Here is a 16,428-nt window from a genome sequence, read left to right on the forward strand (position 1 = left end):
TCTGCGTGCGGAGGTATGGGCTTCCTGTGCGCGTGTTGGCTGAGATGCTTCCGTGTCTGTGCACACCTGGACGGCTCCATGGTCCTGAGCGTGTCCTCCAGATGCTGGTCTCTGTCTCTGTGAGCTCTGTGATGTCTACTGATGTCTGTGTTTCTGTTTCCTTTGGATGTTTGCTTTGCGCTGTGAGTTTATGCCTGGATCTCTGGACTCTCCGGGGCGCTGTGGACCCTGATCCTTTGCGTGTATATCCCGGAGCTTTGTGTATTTCTCCATCTCTTTCGCTCCCCCTCAAAGCTGGGGTTTTTCTACCGTGGCACATCCTTGAATGTGTCAAGCTGATGCCTACAGGTTAAACCTCTCCGTTCTAGATTGCAGGTCGGCAAATTTCTTCTTGCAGGGTCAGACAGCAAATAATTTAGGTTTTGCTGGCTACATTCATTGCAATCACTTTCCTTAACTTTGTCAAATCTAAGCAACCTTGAACCCAACGGCACCGATGTGGGAAGGGAAGGGGCTGTTCTGTTTGTGGGAGCACAGTCCCCCTCCTGTGTCAGCCCCTCACCCGGGAGGGGAGAAATCTCTATTCTCATGGGTGAGTTGAGAGTGGACGGAGCTCCGTGTCCATGCTCGACTGACCCTTTATGTGTGGACACTAAAATGTGGATTCTGTGACAAGTCATGACATCATCCTCTTTTCTGCTTTTTATTGTTTCCAACCAATTTGAAAGATAAAACCATTCTCAAGTCACAAGCCACACAAAAAACCAGGCAGAAGTGAATTTGGCCCATGGGCCATAGTTTGCAGATGCTCCATTTGTTGGGGCTAAGGCAGAAGAACCTTGAGTGTTAATTGGCATATGGACCTCTGAGCCTGCCCCAGGGTGAGGGGGGCCTGGGGTCCGGCCCTGGGGCATGGGAGGCTGTGATGATAGACCCTGAGGGTTTTCTGGCTGGACTTTGAAGCAAAGATCTTGATTGCTGAAGATCTGTTGAGGGTGGCAGGGCACACCGCCTGCACAGAGCTCGGGTTTCCTTACCCACCAGCCTGAGGGTTTTGGGCAAGTGAAATCACTTTTCTGATCCTCAGTTTTCTCACCTGTAAAATGGGCTACCGCTTGTCCCTCCTTCCTGAGGTTGCTGTATGGCTCCAAAGGCATGCTTGGTGGACATTCAGCCCCGTCCCTGGGGACAGGCCCAGCAACCGTGGCCCCGCGGATGGTCATGTCCCAGTACAGAGTGCCCCAAAGAGGAGAAGAAAGCTTCCTGCCAAATGGGTCTGGGTCCTGGCGATGGTGCTTGGCTGTGTTTCTCAGGCTCTTAGGTTACCTAGACCTGTAACCTGGTATTTCTTTTAGATTCCCCAGATAAAAATGCCGGTAGGTAATGATTACCTTTGTCCTCTTAATGAGCTATTTCAGGGGCCATAGTTTAAATAATAGAGCGATTATCTTGTTAGAAATACTGGCCTCCGGGCCTCCAGTCTGGGGTTTCTGTATCCTGCCACCACTTCCCCAACGTGCACGCTCCTGAGATGCCAGTAAGGGCAGGGCGGGCCACTGAGGGTGTGCCTGGGGGACAGGCAGGCTGATTGGGGACACCACGCTCAGTCCTCCCCAGAGGCTGGGAGCGGGGCTCCGCCGGGGTCCTCGTCGGAGCCCACACTTGGCATTGGAGCCGGCGGCTCTGCAGGCCCGGGGTGTAACACGTGCTCTCGTCACACGGGACTTTCCCTTTGGACACCCCATTATCTGCTCCCTGGCGGTGCAGCGTCCATCCAGCCTTGAATCTGACGTCATCGCGCCCTCGCTCTGTGACTAGGGAAAATGAATGACCCTTGGTTCCCTCGCCTGCTTATTCCCTCCAAGGCATGAATAAGAACTTGGAGAATCCATTGTGCCTGGACAGAGCTTCCCCTGCTCTTATCCTGCCCCGTAACCTTCAGCAGCTCCGCGCGCTCCCTTCAGGGTAAAGTCTCAACATCTCATCCCAGAATGCATGGCTCACCATTCTGTGGCTTGGACGTCCTTCATCTTTCCCATGTCCACCCGTGAGCCACGTGTTCCATCTAAACTTGCTTCCTCACTGCCCACTGCCCACCCTTCCAGCCCCCCGCCCTTTGCTGCCGAGGCCCCAGGGGCATGAGTGCCCGTTCCACATCTGCTCTGCTGCTCATACCTTGTTCCACTGTCCCCTTGCTAGCTGGCACAGCCGTGGCCAGCCTATTTTGCCTCTTGTATCCAACTTTCCAGCCATAAAAGTCGGTGGGGAGGGGTGTCCTAGATGATAACACAGAGTGCTCTACCGGGAAATCAACATCCTGTCACGTGCGCAGGGCAGGGCAGAGGGCCTCGCCTAGAACAGGTGAACTCACAGCGGGTGTTTCTGCTGCCGCGCAGAAAATCCGTTTCCCCTTGAAGCCCGGACACTTGTCCAGGAACCCAGAGCCAGCTTGATCCCTTACGGCTCTGGGCCGGATGCCTCCCTGCAGGTCCTTCCAGCAGCCACAGTAGATGTGTTTTGAGTCCATGAAGCAGAGCAGTCAGCCCCCTCTTGCCCCAAGGACCCTTTCTTCTGAGCACCATTTGGGGTGTCTGTTACTGTCTCTGAACTCTCACTAGAGGGCCTTGTCCCTTGTCCCAGTGAGGGGTCCCTGCGTGACCGTGGGTCTCGGTGGCTTCAGAGGCGGTGTAGAAATTTCCCCATCTCTGATCACAGCCCTGTAAGCAGGAAGGTCATTGCCAAGCTCTTTAGAAGAGACGTTCAAGAAGAGTGCTTCCAGGACATTTCCTAGCTTTTCCAGATCTGGAGAATACAGGAGGCAAGGAGGCAGAATGGGGTCTTTCCTGCTTGCTCGACTTTACATGCTGCAAAGGGATCATGTTCACAATTTATGTCCCATAAGGAAGACCCCATCACTACTGCGAAGTGAGGACTGTGGGTCCCTGTCACTGGTGGCAAACTGCAGCCCTGAGAGGTTCAGTGAACGGCTGAAGCTCACACAGCAAGAGACAGAGGAGGCTTGTGCTGGAGTTTTCTTCCCTCCCTCCGCTATGAACACTTCCAGATAGTCTGCACTTTTGTGGAAGGAACCTCACTTTATATCTGAGCACAGAGCCTAAATAATCAGCATAAATAACTCTACCATCCAACTTGACTTATGGCCATTTGTGGTGCGATGAGTATCTCTGGCCAGTGAAAGAAAAGCAGAGCCGGTGTGTGAGATTCCCAGGAAGGCTGCTTGAAGGGAGCTGACCCACCTGGGAGATGCCTGTTTTGCTGTCTTCCTTCTCTGCTCTTTGGGGACTGCAACTCGAATGTGGTGGCTGGAACTCCAGCAGCCTTTTTTCACCATGAAACAACCATGAGACTTGATTGCATGTTAGGAAGTAGAGCAACAAATGGACTTCTGGGTCTCTGATGTCACCCTTTGCCTGTCGTCTCAGCCTGGAACTGCTACTTCCCAGTATCTGCTGAATCTCAGAAATAAACCTCTCCCTTGTTGAGGCCACCATCACGCTGGCATCTCTGTCTCTTGCAAACTTCTTTTCCCTAAATTTGATCTGATCTAGCATTTTCAGAGACTCATTGCTTCCTGTGGGTACGCTTCATGACACTCATCACAGAATGCACAGTTTATTTTGCAACTGCAAGTTAACGTCCACCTCTAATAACATGCTGCTTCATGAAGCCAGGGCGGGTTTCTTTCTGATTTGTTGTCACATGACAGAGGGCCAGGCCAGAAGGGTCACTGATGATGATGTCTAGAATGAACAGATAACCCTTGCTCTGAGCCCCTCTGGCACAGGTGGGACAGGCTAACACTGGGGCAGGCCTGCCTGCCTTTCCTCAGTCTCTCATGCTTGCATGTCCTCACTCTGGTGCAAATGCTGGGGCGATCAGCATGATCTGAACCCCAGAAGAGCTACATTCTGTACAGGGAAAGCATGAATGTTCCTTAGACCCTTGTCTGTGTCATGCGTCTTCTAAGTCACCGCTATGCTCTCTCTGAGAACAAACCCAAGGAAGATGGGCAAAGAGAAGTTTCCGGAGAGAGTGATTTCCTTCTCGGATGCACTTTCAGTGCACTGAGAAACTCCACTCTTCGGGAGGAGAGCATGCGGACAGAGGAATGGAGTGGGGTGCTTACGGAGCTGGTCCCTTAGCATCTCAGCATCGCCATGAAGAAGGCTGTCTGCAGCAGGCCGCCCGCCGCATTCCCAGATCCCCTGCTTTCCTCCTCCTGGCTCAGCACAGGAATGCCTTTAGCCTCTCTGCACCTCAGTTTGCTCATCTGCACAATGGGGCAGGTCACAGACCCGCCTCCCAGCTTTGCGGAGAGGACAGACGGAGGGAGTCGAGTGCAAGCAGAGAGGCGAGTGCATTCCTCGAAACTGGCAGCTACTTTTACATTTGTATTTCTATGATCCGTTTAGAAAGGCTGGCTGCTAGGGCTGTTTTGTAATTCTGATCCCATTCTGGGGCTTTTGAAACCTTCCAGATGGGCTGAAATTGACGGTGATGGATGATGGCGCCGAATTGGGAAGAAATAATTCATTCTCGACCAGCCGTGCACATGATGCACCACGGGAAGGGCTGATGTGCAGCCTCGACCCCCTCCCCCCAGCACGCTTGTCTTATTCTCTAAGCAGGTGTTCATTATTCCCTTGTCGCACATCCATACACGCAGGCCTGGCTGCATCAAAGGGCAGGGAGAGTTCGAAGCTCGCGCCGGGACATGCATACAAGTCTTTCAACAGACAGTCTGGCTTTCATGGTGGACGGCAGAGGGCTAATCCTTTTACCAGGTTCTAAGTTGAAGGAACGCTGGTGTGACTTTGGTTTGGGATCCCAGAGTCTGTCATTGCTTGGCTCATCTTTTTGTTTCCAAGAGGCTCCTGTTTTCATTTTACTCAGCAACAAGTCCAAGGGAAGCATTCCAACTCTGTGGACCTGGCTCATGCTTTACAGGGTACAGAATGAAAGGCCACCTGGGTCTCTCCAGCTCTTTAGCCAGGCAGGACACCAACAGGACGGGGTGACGCCCAGTGGGCAGAGAAAGCTGCGGCTGACAAACATGAAAGTGTTCGGTGTTTACCTGGCCACAGCCAGTCGGGGGGGTCCAGAGCACTTAGTGGGACAGTGCAGCCTGGTCTAAGCCATCAACTAAGGGGACTGCCTTGTTTCCTTTAAATTGAGATGGAATCCACATGGCCTAAAGTTAACCATTTGAAAGGGTATAATTCAGTGGTATTTGGTACATTCTCAGTGTTTTGCAAACACTACTTCCATCTAGTTCCAAGAAATGTCATCACCCCTAAAGAAAACCCTCTACCATTAAGCAGTCAGTTTCCATTCCCCCCTCTTCCAGATCCTGGCACCCTCCAACCTGCTTTCTTTCTCTAAGGATGTATCTGTCTTAGACATTTCCTGTAAATGGAATCATATACCATAGGTGGCCTTTTGTATCTGGCAGATGTCACTTAGCAGAATATTTTCTAGGTTCAGCCACATTACAGCACATTATCAGAATTCCATTCCTTTTTTGTGGCTGAATAATATTTCATTTTAGGGACATACCACCTTTTATTAATCCATTCATCCATTCATTGGCACATGAGCTATTTTCACTGATGATTATGAATGATGCTGCTATGAATATCTGTGCACAAGCTTTGTTTTTATGTCTGTTATTGGTCTGGGTACTTACATCCATAGACGTGGAATTGCTGGCTCACATGATAATTCTATGTTTAACTTTTTGAGCAATCAGCTGACTTGTTTTTGTGCATGTGTGAGATGTTCCTTAGGAAAATCAGGGGGCAGGGACAGCTTGGTATCCAGACAGCTCAGCTCTTCTTGCACAAGTTCAAAGAGTAGCCATAGTTGGGGTTAGTATTGTTAACCTCACCTCTTTGATGCCATAGGTATTAGGAAAACCTTCACACAAGATATGTGCAATATTCCATTTTGTACAAAGCCTTTCTTCACTCCATTCTGCTAGGATTTTCCTAACAGCTGATTGGAAGAAGAAAGTTGGGACCTTTGTGTTAATTCTCCTGGGACTCTACAAGTCTGGGGAATGTCCTATATGTGATCCTGTCCATTACTTTAAGAAGCAGGAACTTGAGTAAATCTTGGGGCGGATGGCCAGGGGAGCCTGATGCTTTCTGTGTCCATGCTGGAAGTGTTATTGTACCAGGCTCCTTAAGGGCTGGGGAAGCCACCCGCCTGGAATGCCAAGGCCACCACCTCTCATTGTTGAGCCATGAGCTAATTTCCTGACCTAGGAGGGTTTTCTCAGCACCCTGTCTTGTTAACTGAGATTAGAGGAAGCACCCAAATCAAGCTCCTGAATGAGGGGCCTAGAAAGGAGTAAGTTGAACATCCTGTGGATTTTCCATCATCCCTAGCATCTTGCCCTCAATCCCCTTACTAGAGCACTCGCTCCTTAAAAGCATGCACCATTTTTTCACTGTCTTTATCACCAGTGATGAGCACACCACAGATGCTTAGTAAAGCATAAGGAATAAATGAAAGCATGGATCAATTACTTATTTTCCTTATCTCCTTTCATGGTCTTGCAATAGTGAGGGGAGAAGATAAATGACAAATAGCATCTGTATCCATCAGGGAGAGCTTCTGGAGGCTCTGTTATTTCAGGACTTGCTCCTACCATGACTTGCCAGCCCTCTAAGCACTTCGTGCTTCCCAGCCGCTGTTCCTGCTGCCTGGATGCTCTTCCCGCTGGTGTGGTGCCTACTCTCTTCGACTTCATGTCCCAGTTCAGATACTAACTCAACACACAGGCTCTCTCTGAGCACCGCTCTAAAGTAGCATTCCCTCAGTCGCTAAAATGTTTAATTCTAGAGACTCTTAGTATTCCACATGTCCAAAAGAATATACACAGCACCAAGGTAAGTTGTGAAAGTCCAATAATAAAACAAACACCTGTGAGTCCACCACTCAACTGAAGAACTAAAACTCAGCTATTTCTGGGGGAGTCACCTGGTCTTTCCTCCCCAAGCCCATCCTCCCCCGGCTCCCATACCCCCCTAGCACCTTTTGCTTGGATTAATGTAACATATAGCATTTACCTTCACCTTCCATAGTATGTTTCTACTTGCTTGTGCATTTGCTATTTTTCTTCTCCCAAATCTAAGCTCTAAAAGGCCCAGGATTGTGTCTGTTTGGTTCTTTACCTTAGCGCCCGGCACTACAGTTAGCCCTGAGTAAATGTTTACTGTTTGCATGAATGAATGAATGCGGCTTTTGGAATTCTTACCTGCCACAATCACTTCAAGGGTAAGGGGCCGAGGAGGGCCAGACCTCGCCTTGTCTCATCCCTGCTCCTTGCACACAGGTGCCCTGCCCGAAGGTGTGCACCGCTGGGCGGGAGACAGACCGAGTTCATCTCCCGCTGGGTGAGCCCCTGGGTTGCTGTGGGAGGTCAGGCACGTCTATGTGGACTCCTTCTTGGTCAGAGAAGGGAAATGATGACATCCAGTGACAGGGGGTCACATCAGTGCTCACTAAACTGAGGCCTGTTTTTAGCTCCTGCTCTGCCCCAGAACGCAACCCTGTGGAAGGTGCTAGGAGGGGGTGTTTGGGGCAGCCCCTGTGGTTTTTAGGGCTGTACTGCTCTTTTTCATGAAAGAAGATTAAAAATAAGGATTCCTTAGGTAGCATCTGACTGCTCCAAACCTGCCAAACCCCTGGTTCCGGCCCCCACCCTGTCTTTGTCGGGGGTGGGGGTTAGAAGTGGGAATGCTGGGGAGTGGGGTGTCTGCATAACTCATCACAGTTGCTGGTCCCCTGGGTCCGAGGCATCTGTGTTTATTCCATTTTCTTTGTCTCCCAAAGCCTTCAACTTCCCCATCGCCCCTCCCTGCGTATATAACCCTGCCTGCTGGCTCGCCCATCTCCCGCCATCTGGATGCTCCTGGAAGTGACTTCTCACCATGCCAGGCTGGCTTGGATGTCGCCTCTGGGCTTCCCTCACCCTCCCCAATTCGATGGCCCTAGTGTCGCTGCAATGTGCGAGTTACTTTGCCTTTCCCTCCAAGCCTCAAGCGCTTTGTCCTTGGGGCATCTCAGCACCCTCATCCGGGAGCTGTTCCAGTAGTGTTGCAGGAAGGGGCGAGTCCCAGACTCATGCATCCTTTCTTCATCCACTGAGGACATTGGTGGGGACCCCAAGAAAAGGCAATGCCCTGGCCTGAGTGTGAAGAGTAGCTTGGGCCATAGGCTTGGTTTGGGGAATCACGCTGCTTTCCAAGGGCTCTTTCTCCTGGCTGTTGGAGGCTTTGAGCGGGTGTTTGGCAACCTCCACAAATGAGCACCTCAGCGTGAGAGGGCATTCAGCCTTATGGAAACACTGTTCCGCCCTCAACCTGCATGGCCTTATCTGTCTGCAGGGAAAAATTGCCGAAAGCCATTTTACTTTGGTTCTTTTTGCTGCATTTTACAAGTTATTAGAAGTGACCTCAAGACCTTTCTAGATAAAGGGGAAAAAATGAACTGTCTGAATTGGTTCCTTTTTCCTGCTGTAACAAATTGCCTCAAATTTAGCTTGAAATAGAGCACGTTTTCTATCTTACAGTTCTGGGGGGCCGGAAGGCCATGAGATCCTATGATGTTTAAATCAAGGTGTCGGCAGGTCTGTGCTCTCTCTGGAGGCTCTAGGAGAGACCCTGTTTCTTGTCTTTCTGGTTCCAGAGGACACCTGAAGATGCCAGCTGTGGCCGTGTGTGACTCAAACCTCAGCTTCCATCATCACCTCTCCTCACTTGACCCTCCCACCTGCCACTACAAGAACTGATTACATTTGAGACCATCGAGATAATCCAGAACAATCTGGACTCCATGACTTTAATTTAATCATGCCTGTGAAGTCCCTTCTGCCAGGGCAGGTAAGATATTCATGGGTCCTTGGGATTCCAAGGATTAGGAAATAGACATGGCGAGGAGGTATTTTTCTCTCTATCAAACCTCCTGGCTTATCGTGACTTGTATATGAAGGCAGCACATGGTGACTTGAGACTTTCAGTGGGTAGCGTAGTGATCATCTTTACAGAATGTTTCATAGGAACAATTAATCAAAAATCACATGGGAATTTTATTTTTGAAGTTCTGTCTTTCCAGGGACACTGGGATGCAATTATGTCTCAGCAACTGCCCCTTTTTCTATCGCTGGAATCTCCCAGCTCATTCTTTACTCCTGCCTTTTTTACCAAGAAAAGCTTGGTGCCCTTAAGCAACACCCTCTCTTTCCCCAATTGAAAATGTGTGAGGTTTCCCAAGCATGCCCTGAAGCTGACCTCTCTCCTAGGGATTTAAAAGTGTTGCTGACACCCACTTTTAATTAACCAACTGAAGAAGTGTTGTCTTAGCAGAAAAGGTGAAGACATTTTGAAATAAGTTCTTGACAATTCCGCTCCCAAGGGAAAGCCCAGCTGGCCTTTCTGGTTTTCCACGTTTAAACCTCCTTTTGATGACTCTGTGGAAATTTGACATTCTTGGGTACTGTCCGCCAGGGTCATTGGGACAATTGCTCCTCCTCTTTTTGGTGTTAATGCTCTTTGGTTGGTCCTTGGTGACATCCTTCTCTTTCTAGTCTCCACTTACTTTGTTCTGTTGACCCTAGTCACTCAATCAATCAAGCAGATATTTTTGGATGTTGCAATTATAATCCAGGCCCTAATAAGAACATAAAGCTTTCTACATCATCTCTATTCCTATAGCACAACTTCTAGACCTTGATGCAATGGAGGAATCTGACAGTTTATTACAAAAACAAAAGGCTTACAAGCTATGTGTTTTTGTTTTTTTTTTTTAAAAAGACGGAACTTTTCCAAACTATCTTGTCCTACAGAGGAAAATTTGGGGACAGACTATATTTTGCATCAATTGCTTTACTTATTGATTGTGTAACTTCAGCAAATTACATAAATTACTTCTAGTTTCTTTATCCGGGGGTGTAGACACACACACAAACACACACACAGGCACAGATTCACAAAGCAAATTTCTATAATGACAACAATATATTCCTGAAATTTGACAACTGCAACAAAACTTTAAGTAGGTACAGAGAAGAGGGTTAAGAGGGTGAAAAATTATAGTCTGACTAATTGGCTGACTATATCCATTATAGTCTGGCTAATCTATTTACCATCTATCTGTGTGTTAGGACTTACCTTTTCTCTGCTTCAGTTTTCTCATTAGTAAAATGGCCACAATAACACTGCCTTTGGGAGCTTGAATTGGTGCATATTGGAAAGGGCTTAAAAGAGTACCAGGCAGATAAACAATAGCTATGATTTTCTTTATTAGCATTCTATAAAATGGGCATGTTGCCCAAGATCTATGCAAAGGGCTGGGTGGGAAAAGGAATTCAATAAATGTTAACCATTAGCATCAGGGACTCTCGTTCTATTCCTCTAGGATTGCATTTTAAAAAATGGCACATGGCTCATGTGGAAGGTTGATACAGAAGATTTATATTTGCTCATCCAAAGTGTCAGAAATGTTCAGGGAGGGGCACGGGGAATGAGAATTTTCAAGTAGGTGGAAACCAAATGGCTCAATGTGCTTTGGGTTCAGGACTGAGATACACAAACAGATACCAAGGCTGAGATCAAGAATTACATCCATGCAACTGACCCTCTGCACTGCAGAAGATAAATGATACAAGTAATTAAAGAAACATTGAGCTGATATGAACATTTTGCCTTTTAGCTCATTGTAAACTAGTAGCACTTTTCGTTGGTCAATATTTACCTCCTGCATTGAGAAATGGGAGTCAATACTCATTTCCTAATGCTAGGACATCTATTTTCTGTACACTACACATAAGCGGCCTATACACCCAGGCACCGATACATTAATAGCTATATCAATAGAAAATCAACAATAATCATTTATTTTTAATGGCCATCACCACTGAAACACCAACAGTGCAATAAGCTCAAGACAAAGAGGAACACTTAGCATGATAGATGTCTGTGCATAATTGATTTAGGTTAACAACTTCCTTTCCTAATGGTGCTAATTGCGTTAATCAACGGGCTGATTTCATCAGAGGCTTTCAAAGGCCCATCCTGGAGGTTGCCAGTTCTCTCTCTGGTTGATGAGTTAGTTCCCCAGCTGAAGACACCCAGGCTCGATTTATAATCATCAACACGACTGTTTTAGTGATGACTTGCAGTCCAACCAGTTAGCCCATTCAGCAGCCCACGGCCCTGTTGAAATTGTCAGACCTGGCTAATTGGGTCGATCAGAGTGGGTGCAGCAAGCAGTGGTACTGGTGGTGTTTGGGGCTTCCCAACCCTCCTTTACCTGTGTGGGCTTTTGCTGATCTTCAGTCTGTGTTGTTCCATGGCGAGTACCTGGAACCAGTAGACAGTCTCTTGGGGATTTCATTCTTGATCAGAAAGTCTCAAAGACAGGGAACAAAAGGTACTTAGACAACACTAATTTCAGTGGGGGTATCCACACAAGCCTGTCAATCTATAGGTATCTGTTTTTCAGAGCAGCAAGAAATGCCTGGTTCCTGAATATACTTTCAATCCTCTTGTGCTCCCCAATATCCTTTCACTGGAGTGTTTTTTGGCTTATGTTACCCAGAGTCGGCCTCTGTTGCTTGCAATCAAATAGTCCCAGCTGGCTCAGTTGTCAAACTGGCTTTATTGCCCACACCAATTCCAGTGGTTGGTAGTCACTACATGGAGTGTTGTGTTAAGCAGGAGTCAGAGGATTTATTCAAGAAGTGTGGAAAGAATATAGCTCTCAGTTAGGATTATCTGCTTAGGTCAAGTGTGTGTGTGTGTGTGTGCGCGCGCGTGCGCACGCACGCTCGCGCATGTGTGTAGGGGGAGGTGAGGTCCAGGTAGAATATTTCTGATGCCAAATATATTCCAGAAGCCTGAAGACATAGAGCAGAGTGTTTGAGGAGGGGGAGGGTGGGGTTCTAGAAGCAACATGTCTGAGTTCATGGTTCTTCCTCTTAGCTGTGAGATCTTGAACAAGTCACTTAACTCTCTGTACATCTCAGTCTTCTCTATCACACAATGAAATTTTTTTTTTAAGATTTATTTATTTATACAGGAACCAGGGTAAAGGCCAGATGCGTGGGAGGGTGAGAGGATTCACCAGAACAGGCAGACTGACTGAAATACACTGCTGAGGGGAGCAGCTGGAGAGACAGGAGAGGTCTGCTGTGCCATGTGGGTTGCTCCCTGGCCACCTGGGGATCAAACTCATACTGCAGAGGCTGCTGAGAGCTTCATAGCACTGGGCTCAACCGCCTGTGCCACCAGGGAGGCCCCACAATGAATATATTAAGGTTGATGTATGAATGGAATAGTTTAATAGGTCACAAATAAAGGACTTAAGACCATATTTGGGCGACATAGAATGTTATCTGCTGCTACTGCTGTTCCTTGGGTATCAGTAGAGCCACCTGAACTATGAAAAAATGCCTGAATAAACAGAAGAGTGGATAAGTTGCAGTTTTGAAGTAAAACAATCAATTCCAGAATATTCAGCAGATTAGAATCGGTGGCCATGGCTATCATTTCCTTGATTTTGTTCTCTGGAGTGATCTTTCTACTGGACACCTGTGTACAATTTGGACCCAATTTCCCTTTACTAGGTTTTTCTATAAGAGGTAAAACCACATGATCAAATTTTGTCCCCCCCCTTTTGTATTTCAGCCAACATTCCTATTCAACATCTGCTATATATTTTTCTTTAAGTAGGTCATTTTGAAAATATTTATTCCTAGCTGTTTTCTTTTGCCCCTTCCTAATATGTGTTATTGTTGTTTTGGTAACCCATTTCAGTATTCTTTCTAGAGCAGAGGTAGTAAACTATTTTTAAAAACAATCTACTGGAAGCTTAATTTGCCTCATTCTTCATAGGAAGCTTGTTTAACACATTTTAACCCTGATCCAGGAACTATTTGTTTAGACACTGAATATATAGAGTATCTATCTATTATTTATTCATCCTCTTTTATTACAACAGTTAATGCTTAATCCTCTCATCATGTGCCAGCTCCTAGGCTGACTACTTCACAAATATTTTCTCACTGGAATGCCCCCAAAACCTAAGAGGGAGAAACACTTTTCCACCATTTCCCATCTGAGGAAACTGAGGCACAGGCTGGTGCAGTGAGCCCACAGCTAATAGTGGACAGAACGGCAGTTTGGAGCTGGGTAGCCTGGCTCCTGGGTCCTTGATGACCTGCTGCCTCCAAGCCCATTTTCAAAGCATAAAAAACTTACAGAAGAAAACAAAGCCTTTTCATTGCCCACCATCTTTCAAGCATCTAGGGAAATTCTTATTTTGACCCATGGGGTTAATAGTAATCAGACCCATCAGCCTTCCTAGCATTATCTCACTCATTTCTCAAGGTGACCTGGGACACTGTGGCTAATGTTGCCCCATTTTACAGATACAGAGGCAGATGCTTTGAGTCTTTTGTGGGGGGGTCCCCAGAAGTGATGTCCTGACCTGCAACCAGACTGTGGGTGAATACGATTTATTTGGGAGGTGATCCTGAGCATAGGTTGGGGAGTGGAGAACACAGAGGGAAGGTATGTGTGCAGTAGGGGTCACCTCTGTGGATAAGAGGGACCCCGCTCCACTCGGACGTCTTTAGGTAGAAAGCACACACCACAGATAAGGGGCCACCCCCAGTATTCAATGATTGTGGGCTGCTGTGTGGGGCCCTTAATTCAGGTCACTTTCTTTAAGTCCTGTCCCCAGGCCAAGTCCTTGGTCCAGTGCAGGAACTGAGAGCCTGAAGTCTGAATGTCTGCCTTGAAATAGTGAAGAAACAGGAGAGGTGGGGAGGGCATTTGTGGCATCTGCCATAATCAGGGTGATCAAATTCTTAACTCAAGGTCACACAGCTTCTACCTGTAACCAGGTTAAGCAGCCAATTCCCTGATTGTTCAAAAAATTCTGGAAAAAAAATCATGGATTCCCTATTCCTATGCTGGGTTTGTTTTTCCCACCCATTCTCTGCCCCCACCCCACCCAGGTCAAATCTGTGTTTCCGATCAGCTTCAGGAGTCCATGAATGGTCCTTAATGATGGCTGTTACCATGGTTTTGCTTTTGTCTTTTGACCAATTTGGGAGGACTTACCTGAGGCCCTGGCGCCTGCTGACTTCTCATTCACAGTGACTTCAACTCAATTGCCTTCCTTCTATTGAAGACTAGTGCATTACTAGTAGGAAGGGCATTGATTTTTAAAAATGAGCTTGCTGTGCTACCGAACCAATTTAACAGCTATTGAACTTCCCATGTTTAAATATTTACTCTGTGTGATTCCCACCTGTTGGCCTTTCATGCCTCTGACGTTGAGTGGATTGTTTCTCCTCAGAACTTCCATCTCCCCAAATAGAAAACTTTGAATATTGCCACATTAATTGGTTTGCTCAGACAACGGGGCGCTCACAGAAGGTGATTTCTATGAATAATTGAGATTCAACATGGAACCCAGCTGCCCAAGTTAAGCCGCCTCTTGTGTGGGTCATCTTTATACTCTGTTTCATCCTTCATTCATTCATTCTGCACCTACTGTGTGCTGGACACTCCAGGAAGACAATGGCAGATCTCCTACCAAGGAGATTTTGAATGTGCCCTTGGTAGGTATGATCCGCCATTTTGAATGCACCCTTGGTTGGTACAACCCACCATTTTGAATGTGCCCTTCCAGTCTCTTGAGTTCTCTGGTATCCTTTCACTGGACTCTTCTCATTAAAGTTTCAAGGTGTAAGACGGAGTTTCTCAAAAATTTGGGGATCACTGATCCCTTTGAGAATTTGGTAGACGGAAGATTTGGGAATGCTTCGTGACCCCATCATTTCATCTCTACTTTCAGTCCTCGGGTACCTGGACTTAGGGAAGTTATTTATAGAAGCTTTGTCTCTTTGGTTACCATATTTTTCATAGAAAATCATTTCCCCTCCCCATTTGTTTTCTAAACTTCAAGCAGGGTAAAAGATAATAGCTAATTGAAAGCTCTAGTTTCTTAGGGATTTATATCCTTAGTGTCTATCCTTTATATCATTCAGCTATTTGTAAGTTAACTTTACATAGAGAGCAAAAATTCCCTGCTCCATTTTTGAAGAAAAAAATCTTTATACTCATGAAACAAACACACAGAGGTGCTAACCCTCGCTTACCATTTGATTGAAAATTTCTCTAAAACAGCTAAGCAATGATCGCTGTTAGAAATTCAGCCTTGTTCAGATTTACCAATTACCACAGTCCCTGCCAAGCCCACTCCACCCTTAAAAGGAACTAGCCCCATCTCAAGGCAGTTTGACGTCTAGAATTGTGATTTGTTTTTAACTATAAAATTTTAAGTCTCTCTCTTATATACTCTATAGTATATTCAAATTATGGAAAGCTGATTATATTATATGCCCATCATATTTTTTAATTTCCATTAATTGTTTTATCATATTGAGTACCTATTATGTAGTCTTTACTCTTGGTATTTCTTTTTGTTCTTACAACAGTGCTATGAGGCAGGTATTGATATGAATCCCATTTTTCAGAAGAGGAAAAAAAAGTTGAGGGAGATTATTAATTTTCTCAAAGTAAGTCAAGTATAGAGTGGTGAAGCCAGGATTTGGTCTAAAGATTTCTGACCCAAATTTCATTTGTTTAAACTATACTATCTTTATTTTGGTGTGTGCTTTGTCCTTGATTTCAAAATTATTTTTTAATAAAATAGTGAAATTTTATTTTATATCTACATTTTTTTACTAGAAGCAGAAGCATTTCTTTTGCATGTCAGTAAGAACTGTTCATGTGTCTTTAATTGCTACTTCACCATTTTCCAATTAATGGCCTTTTAGGATATTTCCAACTTCTTGCATTTTAGGTAATGCTGTAAAGGGCACCTTTAAGTGTAGATATTTGTGTAGACTGATTTTGAAAATCAGGCTGTGGCATTCAGTTCTTTATTTGTTTCTTCTCCTTCACCTCTTCCTCTCCTCTTCTGTTTTGGTAAGTTGTAGAGGGGGGCACATAGTTTTTCAGGTCAAGAATGTGTTTGAATTAACCAAATCTCTATTAAACCAATATCTCAAGGTTGAACTCTTAAAGACACTCGATTCATCCTGTTTTCTGCATGGCCTGAATGGGTTTCCATTTTATTTTGAATAATTCAGATGATATTTTTAAACCATTTAAAGTATGGGCAATTGCAGACCCATCTACATATGTGTGGGATAAGGAACAACTCATCCCAAGAAGCAGAAAGTCTAAACACACTCGATGAATGGCTTTGGAGTGTGTTATACAAATCAGAATAGCAATTTTACCTTGTAAATTAGATTTAGCTCATAATGAAATGATTTTGCATTCTCCAAGTATTTGCCAACTCCAAATGGGTAAAGAAAGAGAC

This window comes from Talpa occidentalis, unplaced genomic scaffold (genome assembly GCF_014898055.3).
Source record: "Talpa occidentalis isolate TD23 unplaced genomic scaffold, MPIMG_talOcc4v2.1 talOcc4.14, whole genome shotgun sequence".
NCBI classification, from domain to species: domain Eukaryota; kingdom Metazoa; phylum Chordata; class Mammalia; order Eulipotyphla; family Talpidae; genus Talpa; species Talpa occidentalis.